The sequence below is a fragment of the Peromyscus maniculatus genome, chromosome 2 (genome assembly GCF_049852395.1).
Source record: "Peromyscus maniculatus bairdii isolate BWxNUB_F1_BW_parent chromosome 2, HU_Pman_BW_mat_3.1, whole genome shotgun sequence".
NCBI lineage: Eukaryota > Metazoa > Chordata > Mammalia > Rodentia > Cricetidae > Peromyscus > Peromyscus maniculatus.
The window spans coordinates 148,371,996-148,384,475 of record NC_134853.1 but is presented as its reverse complement, the minus strand read 5'-3'; the positions used below and the strand labels follow the sequence as shown (position 1 = coordinate 148,384,475).

At 47.0% G+C, this 12,480-nt stretch overlaps 1 protein-coding gene across 11 annotated transcripts in view; it reads right to left on the bottom strand.

The window, feature by feature from the left end:
- Nucleotides 1-11,761, bottom strand: part of Ptp4a2 (protein tyrosine phosphatase 4A2) — a 34,913-nt gene extending 23,152 nt beyond the window's left edge. For 3 of the 11 annotated variants that reach the window (XM_076565181.1, XM_076565187.1, XM_006994363.4), the window contains exon 1: nucleotides 6,265-6,401. The gene's annotated coding sequence lies outside the window, so the exon portion shown is untranslated. Of the gene's footprint in view, nucleotides 1-5,827; nucleotides 6,020-6,039; nucleotides 6,177-6,264; nucleotides 6,402-6,457; nucleotides 6,526-11,742 lie in introns of those variants that run through there. The other 8 variants (XM_076565188.1, XM_076565189.1, XM_076565184.1 and 5 more) reach the window with 7 other exon arrangements.
- Nucleotides 11,762-12,480: the final 719 nt, after the last annotated feature.

Below are 12,480 nucleotides of genomic sequence, written 5' to 3'. Positions count from 1 at the left end.
TGAGGATCAAGCTCCTAAAAGATCAAGATAAGCAAAAAATACTTGATGGGAAATAAATTTTCATATGAACACTACATAGGTTAAAAAAAAAAAGCATGAAAAGAGAAGAGGATCAAGACTTTGAGAGCCAGCAAAATGGCTCAGCTTGTAAAGGTACCTACTGCCAAGAAGAAAAACGGGAATCCACAGGGTCTAAGGAGAGAAACAACCTCCACTAAATTGTCCTGTCACACACAAGTACCACACACATTTACACAGGGACAGAAACATACACGTGATAAAAAACAAAGCCTCCTAAATAAAAGTATGAAACTGCAGCAACTAGAAGAAATTAGTAGCAACAATGAAAGATATGATGTGACTTGAGAAAGATTAGCCTTTCGTTAAGAAGATTAACACTGGAGACAACCTTGAACATATGGAGAATTTCAGACCAGTTCAAATCACACTGAAGAGTTTCAGAAATTCCAAAGTGGAATAGTGGTCATAAGAGTGGAGCAAATGCTGTCAGAGGGGGGTTGCCTCTTCTGATAGACACACAGGTACAGACAGACAGACAGACAGACACACACACACACACACAAACTCCACAATAAAAATACATATTCTTTATACTCATTAACTCTGCTTGATCATTGAATTGTTTTCTTTCCTCAGAAACAGAAATGAATTTAACTAAAGATCTCATGTGACTAGAAATGCAAAACAAAATATAGCCTGGCTGGGTATGGTGGCACATGATGAATTCCAGGTCTCAGAAACTGTCACAGAAGCACTGACAGTTTGGGTCCTGGGTCCTGTCAAAACAGTCAGGGTTGAGGATACAGCTTAACTAGCATACCCGCAGAACACACACCACATGTGTATGCACATATGTGACTCATGTTTGAAGTATTTATCATATTTACATAATTTAAACTAAAAACCAAATGAAAACTTGTTTGTAACCACACATGTGAAGTAGAGAATCATGTCACTAGAATCTATTGTCCCTCTATCACATCCTTCTCAATTTGCTGACAAACCCTGGTGACTCATATCCTTCTGTACTAACCAGCCACTCTGTTCCCTTACGATAGGCTTTTCACCGTAATGCAAAGTAGAAAACATATCAACTCATCCGGGTACTAACAACAAAAAGTACCAAACATGCATCTAGATTAAACATTCAAATATAATGACACAACCTAGTACTTCCTGTAAACAATGAGGGGGGGAAAAGATGGTCAAACTTTACCTAAAGGTGTAAGACAACTAGAAGAAAGCAGAGCTGATTTTGAACTGGCAAATGATACATTACTTAGAGCCAACATTTTTACCACCGCAGAAATAAAAATATAATTTATCAGAACTGCTAGAACAAATATATCAAGGGTGCATTTTATGCCAAAAAAATATTCTCTGAGAGGAATCAAATTTCAATCCAAGAGTGCAACGAAGGAATTAAACACCATTTCTCTATAGGAGACAGCTCTAATGTTCAAAGTGTGTTTTTTCAGACCAGGTTCAACTAGTAAAGAAAGCACAGTAAAGCCTCTTTTTTTTTGGGGGGGGGGGGGGAGCGCGGTTCGAGACAAGGGTTCTCTGTGTAGTTTTGGTGCCTGTCATGGATCTGGCTCTGTAGACCAGGCTGGCCTCGAACTCAGATCCTCCTGGCTCTGTCTCCCGAGTGCTCGGATTAAAGGCGCGCACCACCATTGCCCAGCCCTCATCTTTAAATACCTGATAGATTTAGAGTTAGAAAAAGTTATTTTGAGACATAGTCTCATTATAGCCCAGGGTGACCTCAAAGCTCAAGGTAAACCTCTGACCTTACATCCTCAGCCTTCTGTATTAAAAATTAAATTTCTGTGACTATTTTAACAATGGCCCAGACCTCTACAACTCCAAGGAGCAGATTTATGTACACCAACCACTTCAGCTCTACACCAGACATTCCTTCATATAAGGAAGGCATCAAGGCCCAAAAGACAGCACAGGAAGTCAACTGAATTAGAGAATGTAGTTCATGGATAACCATGTAGCTCATGAAGATACTAGACACAGCTGTGTATAGTTTTAAAGTTGAAAACGGGGAAGAATTCTTCCTGTATCCAACAGATTAAACTCAAATGGCCACTTGCCAAAGTAATTATAATTAGTAGCATCCACTGCTTCATCAGGGATGTAAGTGCTTTAATTCCAAAAGGAAAATAATTTTTCACTCACCACCTTGTACTTACTGTTGTCTTAGGTTAGATCCCAAAACTTGGAATTCAACATTAACTCTATAAACCAATTTTCTTACTTGTAAAAATGAAAGAATATCACAATAAGGATCAATAAATTTAGAATGTGATGACTTAGTGGTTTGTTTTTTTTTAACACTTGTTTTGCCCATGTGTGTATATGTGCATTTGTGTGGGCCACAGCACATATGTGAACAACTTGCATAGAAGAGAACAACTTGCAGTTCATCTCTCCTTCTATCATGTGAGCGCCAAGGATGAAACTCAGGCTGTCAATTGGCAACAAGCACCTTTACCTGATGAACCATCACCTCGATGGACATAAAGGCAACAGTTTGTGATCAGACACAAAAAAGCCTCTAAATGCTAGAACCAAGAGCACTTAGGTTTAACGCTGTACTTTACACGCACCCAAAGTACATTCTACCACTATCCTCCTTACTAAAGTAACTCACCCTACCATATTAAACTGAGTCCTGACTTCTACTCAAAATCTTACTTAATGATCCTCAACTTCTACCTATGGATAACTTAGGTTTTGCTCTAACTGAAGTTTCCATCTCCAAAGTGAATGTCTAAAAGCTATGTGTTTTTCTCTTGAAGCCTTCTTCATCAATGATTTCTCCAGACGCTTTACTGATCTCCAACCATGAATTCCAATAAAATGTTGAACTGTAATGTAAATCCCTACTGAATTTCAACTTTGTGTCCAAACTGTAGTCTGCAATTATTAAAAAAAAAAAAAAAAAAAAAAAGCCGGGCGGTGGTGGCACATGCCTTTAATCCCAGCACTTGGGAGGCAGAGGCAGGCGAATCTCTGTGAGTTCGAGGCCAGCCTGGGCTACAGAGTAAGTTTCAGGAAAGGTGCAAAGCTACACAGAGAAACCCTGTCTCAACTATCTTTGAAGGACAGACAAAGTTCACTCAGAGGGTGGAGGGTGCAGCTGTGTAGTAGATTGACAGGAAGCCCTAGATTCAAAGGGGACAGGGGTGCTAGCTCAAGAAAAAGAAATACAATTTCCTCTGCTCACAATTTTCAGCAAGTATATAAATAACACATATGAAACTTTGACTTTAAAAAACATGCAGGCTGGGCAATGATGGCACACCCCTTTAATCCCAGGAGAAGCAGGTGGATCTCTGAGTTCAAGGCCAGCCTGGTCTACAAAGGAGTTCGAGGACAGCCAGAGCTGTTACACAGAAAAACCCTGTCTTGAAAAAAACAAGCCCCCCTCCAAAAAAGCAACACAAAGCCAAAAAAAATGCAGAAGCATTCATTTATGCTTCCTTACCTAATGCCACCAAAGTTCAGTGGTGTTGTAAATGGTGTAAATGGTTTCTGTCTATAAACTTGGTTCAATCAAATTAAATATTACTTGACTGACTCATGGAGGGAGTGGTCTGACTTCTGTTCTGAGTCAGAAAATACCCAGTTCAGCAGTTCTGAACTATTTTTCATCAATAAAGGTGTTCTGAAATGCCAGCCAGCCTTTGTAGATACTAAATGTAACAAGCTGTTGTCTTAGTAATACTTTGCATCTGGAGTTCAACTTATAATTAACAGAGTACTTTCAAGAGTATTCTCTTACATGTGATTTGCAATCTCTTGACTTAATTATCTGCACATCCCAAGAGAAAAACTTTCAAAGTGGCAACTTCAGTTGACTCCTCAGCTCCAATAAATGCCCCCACAACACACACAAAACCACCAAACATAAAGTCTGCTACATTTCTTTAATCAGACTTTCCTCCCAGACATATCCCAGGTGCCTCATAAAAACTGTCTCAAAGCACACACCCTGGGGCCCCAAGACAGTTTCAAGGCAGAATCTCCTCCCACATAAAAGCCAGCTTAGGCCCCCTGAAGTCCCAAGTCAGCATCTCCTACACCCATCCTCCTGCCTCAAACACACTCAGCCCTCTCCATTAGCTTCCACAGCTCTCAGTGTGCGCAAGCTGCTAGACCACTGTAAGAAGGAGAAATTTCCAAGTCAGACTCACTACTAAGAGAATGGTTTGGTGTCCTTGAAAAATCAGGGGCTTTAGACTACCTTAATTTTTAATCCAGTTCTTATTATTTGTGTGACCTGGGACAAGTTACTGAACAAAGTAACTGCTCCTCATATATCTCTTCATCTCATCACTGTGAAGTTTAGAGTCACATCACCAAATCCCTAGTGCCTGACAAATAGAAGCATCTCAAATATAGGCAAAACAAATGCCAATGAGGATATCCTCCACCTTATTGTGGCTGTGAGAATTAAATGAGTATTAAAAAACACCTGTAGCACAGTGGCACTTATCACTAATTCCTCCCATCTTCCAGTGAATGACAATACTACTTCTCAAGCACTGTATGAGAAAAGGGACTCTAAGCAAACCTTTAATTGCTATCTAAGCTTGATGTCATGCCTGCCATCCCAGCACTTGGGAAGCTGCACCAAGAGTACTACCACAAATGCCAGGCCAGCTTGAGCTGCTGAGTAAGTGCCAGGTCCAGCTACAAAATCAGACTCTATATTTAAAAAAACAACAACAACAAAAAAAAAAACTTTTCACTTTTAACAAGTATTTTATCAAATGTTACATAGACGTAAAATTTCTAACTTCAGTAACATATTAATTTTTGTCTGTAATTCTACACCCACTATCAATATGAACCACTTATTTTTACTTCCCTTATTCCCAACATTTTTTTGGTAGTAGTAACAGGGGATTAAACCTAGGGCTTCTCTATCCCGGCAAGTGCTCTCTCTACCACTGAGCTATTTCCCCAGACTCCCTTTTACTATTTTGAGATAAGCTCTCCAAGTTTCACAAGCTGTCCTTGAATCTTCCATCCTCTGGCCTCTAACTCCCAAGTAGCGGAGATTACAGAGTTGTGGCACCGGCCTCGGCTTTGCTTACTTATTTCCAATTACCTTCTATGATTACATCATTAAAGTATAAAACCCGTATCAACAATTCATCTCGAATCCCCAATTCAGCCTACTTACACATCTATAATCTTAACACTTGAAAGACCAAGGCAGGAGGATCAGAGTTCAAAGACAACCGTATTACAAAGAGTTTGAGACCATACTGAACTACAAGAAGAACCCTATTTGGAATTTCTAAAAGTAGTAAAATAAAACAAATGGAACAAAATAATTCCTTCTTCAACCCCTGCCAGAGAAAAGTCCATTAACGATCATGTCGGATCATTCAATCTGTCACTAAAAATGTCCGGATCAGAAAACAAAGCCCTGATAATGTGTTCCTCCATAGCCTTAGTTTCCTTTTGCACACTAGCAAAGCTTAACTTCTCTCACTTCCTGTCTGAAACTGCTCGGTAACACAGCGCGGAAACAAGTCAATATCATATACTAATCCAGCTACAGCGACGCATTTGCTGAATGCCTACAATGACACTAGATTAGTCACTTTGTATTTCGTGACAAATAGACAGAAATCCAACTACGGCACTTCTTCGTCTACATTTACACTATGACTGTTTCTTAGGCGCTTTCCTGCAGAAGGGTAAGAGAAGTCACAGCCTAAAAGATACTGCGGTTTACCTCACTAAAGATCCTTGACCTGAACACTAAGCATTTACCTACCAAAAAAAGTTTACGTTTCCCAATACACTACCGGCAAAAACTCAGGACCCCGGGCAGGAGAGTCCAGCTTGGTTAGTTAGCTCTGGGAAATGGGGGTTGGGAGGATGGCAAAGACATCTCTGGAAACCCAGAAATTTACATAATTTTTTACGAAAGGGGGAAAGAAGCGCCCGAGATCAGCGTCACGGGAGACTCAAGCCCTTTCCTCTTACTTGACCGAAACTCACGGATCCCACGCTTCCGAGCGAGTTAGACCCCGGACACGGAGGTTCACTATCAACACAAAGACCAAGGGGCCTCCAGGATGCCTGCGCTCACGCGCCGGACAAACGCGGCGCACCCCTGCACACCTCCTCGCCCGCCACGCTCCTCCTCGCCCCCACTCGCTCTCGCCACACCTTCGCCCCCACAAGGACACATGCTGCCCGCACACGCACCTTCTCCCGCATTCTTTCACGCTCGCTCGCTCGCTCGCTCCCCCACCTCGAGCCGCGCTCCCCGCCCCTGGCCCGGCCCGGCCCTCCTTCCGGGGACGTGTCTCGGGCCTGCTCTAATGGCAGCGGCGCCTCCCGCCCTCCCCTGCCCGAGGCCCGGGCGCCGCGCGGGGCCGCCCGGGAGGGGCGCACTCACGCTGGCGAGCTGGGGACTGGGCATTGAAGGCCGGCGGAGGCGGGAGCGAGGAGGCGCCTCTCTCCTCAGTCACCTCGGCGGCGGCGGCGGCGGCGGGAGCGGCGGCGGCGGCGGCGACGACTCCCCCCCAGCCTCGGCGCGCGACACCCGGCCCGGCCCGGCGGCGGCGGCGGCGACGGCGCGTGTCCACGAGTCCGTCTTGCTGCTGCTGCTGCTGCTGCCGCTGCTGCCGCTGCGTCCCCCGCTGCCGCCGCTGCCCCCGTTACCGCCGCTGCCTGCTGGCGTCGCCTCGCGCCGTTCCCGGCCGCCGCTGCCGCTCCAGCCGCTCCCGGACGGACGACGGTTACAGCCTGGCCGATCGCGCCGCCGCCACCACCGCTGCGCGCGCAGCCGGACCAGCTCCCGCCGCCGCCCCTCAGGGGGCGCTGCGGGGCGCGGCGCGCGCGGCCGTGGCCCCGCCCTCGGCGCCGCCGATTGGCTGCCGGCGGCTCGCGGCGGTTGGCCCCGCCCACCCTGCCTACGGGGCGCTGACCCACTGCCCTGGGCGCCTGCCGCTCGCTCTCCGCCTCCTCGTGATTTGCACTGCTCGGCACTGGGGGCGACGGAAGGCGCATCCATGTGACCGGCGCGGGGTGGGGGGACCGGGTGACGAACGTGGCCGAGGAAAGCGCCCGCCCACGCTGCGGCCCGCCCATCCGCACCTGGGTCTAAGTTAGAGCCTCTGGCCGCCCAGTGACCCGCAAGGTCGCGGGCGGAATCCCGTTCCCCTGGAGGCGCGGCCTGGGGCCAGATCCCGCTGGGACTGGGACTGGGCGGCGACTGAGGCCTGAGCACGGGGATTTCCTGCTCAGAAGTGGGGAACCGAGTAGCTTAGTGCTTGGCTGCCCTTCCTAGAGGCCTCGAGTGGCGGGTACTTCTCCGCGAAAGGTCTTTCTGCCCTGCTCCCCAGCCCCCTCCCCGGCTAGCAAAACAGACCTCTTCCTTGGCAGACGGAAATACAGACTTAAGGAACAAGTTTTTTCCTAAGTATTCTCAACTGTTAAACGAAAATAATCCCATCTTCACAGATGCTCTTCGGTACCAATATAAAGTATGAAGAATGAGCATGATTTAAAAACAAAAAACAAAACTGTGGAACTGAGTCTATAGCTCCTTGTTTGTGAGGGCCTAAATTCAATCTTGGCACCTCAAAAAGGGAGGATTGGATTGGATGTCAACATTGCCGATCTAATAATCAATGTCCCTTTTAAGGAGTTGAAGATAATCAATCCTAGAGATAGTCCAATGGAAAGATTTTTGCCTTTTGCTTTTGGAACCTGGCCAGAAATTCCTTGCCAGATCATTCGTCCTGAGTTCTGGTTAGGAAAATGTGGTTACCAGTGAGTTGGGAGACTGATTTGGGCTATTGCCAGATGGAGCAGGAAAAGGCCCTGGAGGCTGGTTTGAGAAGTGGGTAGAGTCCCCCAGAAAGATGGGAATGAGGAGAAAAGTCTGCTCACTATCCATCCTGGAAAGTCTCACCTGGCCAGAACTGACACCTATTTACAAGAAAATGAAAATGCCGCCGTGAGTTGTCTATCCCCAAAAACGGTCATCCTGCCCTTGCCGTGGTCAGTGGTCAGTGGCCCTTACCCACAAGGCAGACCTGGAACATTGCTCCTGACCAGAGCCTTCCATTAGAACTTAGTTTTAAAAGGAAAGGAAAGATCTTAATGAGTCAGCCTTATCAAGCCACAGCACAGAACTCAGGTTGTTTACCACCACCGGCAGGTGGCCCAGGAGGGGGTTTTTTTAGGGCAAGGCTGACTGGCCTTGCTGCGTGGGAGTTAAAAGGCCTTGAGGAACAAGAGAGACTGCAGATTACAATCAAGGCCTCTGGCAGATGGTGTGGAAGCTCTATGGCTGCCTGCATTATTCTGCCAGCCTCCACCAGGCAGTATTTTCTGGAAGGATGGAGGAAAGAAAGAACTAATTCCACTGCAGAACTTTCTGCTGCATTTCCTGGTTACTGGTTACGATCTCAAAACACCTCAGTGTGCACACTCTATCAGAGCACATACAACATACTATAAATGCCTGTTTTCATGGATTCTCCTCTGCTTGATGGGTCTACTTGGGGCAAACAAGTAGATAGCTGAACGAATGAATCTCCCCTCCAACTGGCTCTCAGCCTGGCCCTAAAACATCAGTTAAATAACATAACAACATAAGGATAACCATAATAGCTACACTAACAGCCCTTTTTAAAGCATCTCCTCTACTCCAAGCTCTGGGCAAGGTGCTTTTAAATAAATTACCAAATTTATGCTTCTAAATAACCCTATGAAGAAGGTATTATTAACTCATTTCAAAAGAGAATCGAGGCTCAGAAAAAGGAAATAACAGAAGCAGAACTTGGCCCAGGTTTGTCTGCCTCTGGGACCCAAATGATCACATTAGTCTCTGACTTCCCTCAATAATTGGGTGTCTCTCAGAGTAAGCTGGAAAGGCTTCAAGTCTTCCGAGACCTTGGGCACCCGCCTCTAGGAGACCACAGGGTCGCCATCACGTTGCTCTTACCCACAGGCCAGCAAGGAAGTGTGCTGTCCTCTCAAATCTCGATGTTTTCCCAGAGAAGGCTGTAATGCAATTTTACTTCCTCCTCACCATAAACAGATCAGGAACCAGGCTGCAGGTGCCTTATTAAACACAAACCACCCTTGGCAGTGAGCTCCACACGTAAGTACCCAGAATTTACCCAGGGCCTTTGCTGGAGCAGTCCAAGTGCCATTAGCTTATTAATCCTCCCAGCACCCCTGTGAAGCTAAGCTGGCGGTATTCCTAGCTCATTTTATGGAGCATGATCTCCTTGGAGGCAGAAGCTGTGTGGGCCTGTCATACACAGCAGTATCGAAGAAGAATCAGAAGCATGGCAGAGAAACTGAGATGCTGAGGTCAGGAGACAGCCCAGGTGTTTGGTTCCCATTCTGTGAGTCTCTACCCTTTCACTCGGCATCCTTGCATGGTCATAAAGTCGCTATGCAACCCCTTGGGTCCTGGTTAGATTTTGTTTTGTTTTGTCGTCAACTTGGGACAAGCCAGCGTCACTTGGGAAGAGACAACTTCAGTTGAGAAGAAGCCACCATTAGAATGGCCCATAGGCAAGTCTGTAGGGCATTTTCTTCATTAATGATTGATGTGGGAGGGCCCAGCCCGCTATGGGTGGTGCCAACCCCTGGACAGAATGGTCCTAGGGTATATAAGATAGCAAACTGAGCAAGCCAGTAAGCAGCAGCCCTCCATAGCCCCTGCTTCAGTTCCTGCCTCCAGGTTCTTGCCTTGAGTTCCTGCCCTGACGTTCCTTCCAGATGGGCTGGAAGTTTATAAGGTTCCTCCCAGGTTCCTTTTCGTCATGGTGTTTATCACAGCAGTAGCAGGCAAACTAAGACCTTCAGAACCTTATTTCAGGTTTCAGAGTCTCAGTTTCCCCTTCTATAAAATGAAAAGGTGGGGCTAAGGAGCCTTAGTAAAGTACCTGTGGTCAAGCCCCAGAACTCATATGAAAAAAAAAACCAGGTGCGGTGATAAGCACGTGAGGAAGTGGAGACAGACAGATCCCTGGGGCTCACTGCCTAGCCTGCCTAGTCTATTAGAGAGTTCCGGCCAGTGAGAGACCCTGCCTCAAAACAGACAAGGCGGCCAGGCATAGTGGTGCATACCTTTAATCCCAGCATTTGGGAGGCAGATCTCTGAGTTTTAGGCCAGTCTAGTCTACACAGCAAGTTCCCGGACAGCCAGAGCTACATAGTGAGACCCTGTCTTGTATGCTCCTTCCCTCACAAAAGACAGAGTGGGTGGCTCCTAAGAAACAACACCCAAGGTTGCCCTCTGGCCTCCATGCTCACCAGCACGCACACAAAATAAAAAGATAACTTTTCAGTTAGTGACATGCCATCACTAAAAAAATTAAGCAGGGCTGGGGATATAGCTCAATAGTAGACCACTTGCCTAGCATGCACAAGGCCCTGGGTTCAGTTCCCAGCAACATAGAAAAAATGGTTAATTAAAAAAAAAAAAAGATTGCAACAAGGGGGGCGGGAGGGGGGAGAACAAGGGAATCTGTGGCTGATATGTAAAATTACATTAAATTATAAAATTTAAAAAAAAAAGATTGCAACAAGTTTGAAGCCAGCCTAGACTACATAGTGAGTTCCAGGGCAGCCTGGGCTACAATGTGAGACCTTGTCTTACCCCTATGGTTTCAAAAACAGCAGAGATTTCATACTATAGCTCTACATACCGAGAGTTTAGCTCTTGAAACTTAAAATTCCTGACTGCGAAAGTTTCCTCCTCTATACCAGAGCATGGTGGTAAGATCTATTTCATCCTAGCTGTGGGAAACCTGGAAATTCAGGACAACGTATTTAAGTATCTGGCACAGCGGCAGTGGTCCATCCTTTTTACTTCCCTACCCCTTTTACAAACAAGCTTTGCCTTTCAATGACCTCAAGTAAAGGAAGTAATAGGGTGTGGTGGGAAATATATGCAACCAGCAAAGCTGAGGTTATTCCAGGCTCAGCCACTGTGTGACCAGGTGGAAGTTACCTATCCTTTCCGAGCCCAGATTTCCCAGCCTCTGATACTCGATATAAGCTTATAGGCACCTAAGAGCACTTGGGTGCTGGCCCCATTGCTAAGGGCTACCGATGAAGGGCCAAGTTGGAAGCCACAGCTAAAACTCTTCGGCCCGAAACCAAATGGGTCATGAGCTGCAAATTAAGCCAACCAGGCCCTGCAAAGTTCAGATGAACATGGGAAATTCCCGCCTAGCATTGCTCAGTTTGTCCGGCCCCAGCCAGTGAAGCGGTTAAAAGAGAAGGCTGTGAGAAGCGGCCCAACCCTCCCAAGAGTGATAACCCAAGAGGAGGAGGCAGGGGGAGGAAGGAATGTACTGATTCACCGCCCCACCCATCCCCTGCCTCTAATCTCTCTTCCGGAATTTTACAGCTCTCTTTCACTGGGGTGAAGTGGAGGGGGCAGGGCTCTGGTTCCAGTCCTCTGCGGAACCCGCTCTCCCCCACCCCCGCCCTGCAGGTCCTCGGGTACAGGAAGCCTGGGGGCCGGGGTGTCAGACGCACACCCGGTGGCGTGCTCGCTGCACCCTCCCCTGCGCGCTTGGGTTTGGGGGAGTCCCGAAGGGAGTAGGAGGAGCTGTAGCTTCTGGAAGACAGAGTTCGTGGTGTTGGTGCCAGTTGGAGCAGGAACGCTCTGGCTAGAGCCCACTTTACACCGGATGGGGCACTCACAAGGCGAACTTCTTTCCCTGGCAGTCAGCAATCCGAGTGCCCATCTTCGCGGTCAGGTATAACTGGATTTCCGCTAGAGAAGAAAAACGGCGGCTTTAAGAGCTGTCAGAAGAGGGGGAAATGAGAAACGAGGCTCAGGCACTGTTTTGTCCTAGAGCTGAAGCAGCTGAGGCCCAGAGAGTGTCTGATCTGCCCAAGAAGGTCCTGAGAACCAGACCTAGACCCCGCGCTGGTATCCGCCCCCTTGGGTTCAACTCACAGCTTTCTCTGATGCTTCACGATTCGCTTTCCCTGTTTGGCAATAGGAAAATGTCAAAGATTTATTAATAACTGAAGCTAAAACTGTTGGGATCAGCAAGTCTCCCTACACCCACAAGGGATTCGGAAATAGTAGTTCGCAGCTAACCCTTATTAAGTACTTTCTGAGTGACAAAGCCCTGTTACTCTAAACATTTTATATATGCATTAATTTGGGGGTGGGGAGTGTTTGTTTTGAGACAGGGTCTCACTATGTAGCTCTGGCTGTCCTGGAATTCACTATGTCGATCTGTCCTCGAACCTACAGAGTCCTGCCTTCCTCTGCCTTCCAAATGCTGTTGTTAAAGGAGCACACCACTGTGGCCCGCTTGGTTTGGCTTTTTTTTTGTTTGTTTGTTTGTTTTGTTTTGTTTTTTCGAGACAAGGTTTCTCTGTGTAGCTTTGCGCCTTTCCTGGAACTCGCTCTGTAGACCAGGCTGG